The sequence below is a fragment of the Mastomys coucha genome, chromosome X, assembly GCF_008632895.1.
Source record: "Mastomys coucha isolate ucsf_1 chromosome X, UCSF_Mcou_1, whole genome shotgun sequence".
In the NCBI taxonomy this organism is placed as follows: Eukaryota; Metazoa; Chordata; class Mammalia; order Rodentia; family Muridae; genus Mastomys; species Mastomys coucha.
In genome coordinates, this window is record NC_045030.1 from 155,750,096 (window position 1) to 155,751,997 (window position 1,902).

Genomic DNA, 1,902 nt, shown 5'->3' on the forward strand with positions numbered 1-1,902 from the left:
TCAGGCTGGCTTGTCCTTCCTTCAGTCTCTGCTCCATAGTTAGTCTCTGCAACTCCTTCCATGGGTATCAGGAAGAACAACCCACAAACCACAAGAAACTCAAGAAGGAAGACCAAAATGTGGACATTTCAATATCCATCTTTTAAGCTCACTCCAGCTGTGGGGAGGAGGGTAGAGGGCCAAATTCTGGAATTATTTTAGAGGAAAGCCTTATAACACATATGCTGGCCTGAAACCAAATTTTGTTATTTCATCCATGTGTCTAATGAACTTTAGGTCATTGGCACTGCTTTAATGTTCAAGTGCTCACTGACTCTAAAATTTTCATTGAGGACTTTTTAAAGTTTTGTTGTATTTTTAAATGGCGAATCATAATTTTATATATTTATGGGGTATAGCTGGATGGATAAGGCATAATTGCCTCACGTTTTACAGAGGTTTTATTGGCAACTAATAGGTGGACAAGGTTTTTCTCATACTTTTAAAAGCAGCTAAACCATCAGATTACATGTAGAACAGAGTATTTGAATCACATCACTTTTATTGACTCTTTTTAAGTTTCATATCATGTACCCCAGTCCCATTCATCATCTTGTTTCTTCATATCTACCTTTTGCCCTTGCAACCTCTCCACCTAAAGAAACCAAACACACAAACAACAAACAATAAAACAAAGTATAGAAAACACCTCATCGTGGAAGCTGTGGTATGACACATTGTGTCCCACAGTACATCTCTCTGTCCCCACATCCTCCCTTGTGAATGTTCATTGCCATGAGTCATTGGCCTGGTTCAAGATCTCTGGCTTCTGTGACACCATCAATATTAGATCTTCATCAGGACTTCTCCCACTTATGTTATTGTTACCCTATGTCATGGAAATCCTACAGCTTTGGATTAGGAGGACTTGCCCTTTTGTGCATCTAGATCATTTGCAGATGATATGGATTTGGGGTGGGCCAATTCAGAGCCCTGGATCTAGGTCTGGGTAGTAGCTGAGCTGGTCGGCTCTCCCTTATTTGCATGACGAATATGAGCTGGAGCAGGTCCAGTTCTGACAGTCCCTGGACATCCACATGATCCTCAGCAGCCATCCTCACCAGGGACATCCCAATGTTCTCTAAGGATAATATAAGTGGACACCAACAGCAACTCCTGCTACTGCATAGCCATAGATTCACATATAGCCCTCAGTAGCAGCTCAGGCTGGGACCTCACCATGGCCTCAGGTGATGTTGCTGGCCACTCACAGCTGGCTACTTTTCTCTACCCTCTAGTCTCCAGTTCCATATCTCTTCATAATGATCCACTTTTCTTTTCTCCTATCTATTCATCACATACTTGTACATTGTGCTAACTACTGCTGCAGGCTGGCCACATGGCTGATAGGCCCCTGGGTGATGCCCACCATCCATGCTGCATGGCACAGCAGTAAATGGGTATCTACAGAGGCCCACCTGTACTGTACACTGGAGGGCAGGTCTATGGGTGGTGTGCTGGTCTTCAGGTCTCTGTCTTCCTCTTCCCATGCTAGCTTTGATTTTATTTTTGTGAGTCCTAGGCATAAGACAGCTTTGGCCACCAAACCAGGCATCAAGCTAGGATAAACAAAGGACTGCCCTCTGCTCTGCCTCTGACTGATAGAAGAACACTAACAACAAAGTGTCTTTTACCCATTGTCAGGGCAGGGTGTGATTCACAATTCTTAATCTCACAATTTTGTGAAAGTTTTCATGGTACATTTTCTAAAGGCAGACTCTACTTTAAATATCTTTAACTCAAATTTTCATAATAGTGTCCCCAGACATCTACATTTGCTTATAAATCATCTACTACTTGATGTGATTTTTCCTGGCATTTACTTGAAAATATTGGTTTGGAAATGATTATCAAGGAGCTGCA

The 1,902-nt window shown here is 42.3% G+C and overlaps 1 non-coding gene across 1 annotated transcript; it reads right to left on the reverse strand.

The window, feature by feature from the left end:
• Positions 1-1,548: 1,548 nt before the first annotated feature.
• On the reverse strand, positions 1,549-1,687 carry LOC116096166. The gene has a single exon (XR_004120869.1). It is a non-coding gene; the product is annotated as a small nucleolar RNA SNORA48 (small nucleolar RNA).
• Between the last annotated feature and the right edge of the window lie 215 nt (positions 1,688-1,902).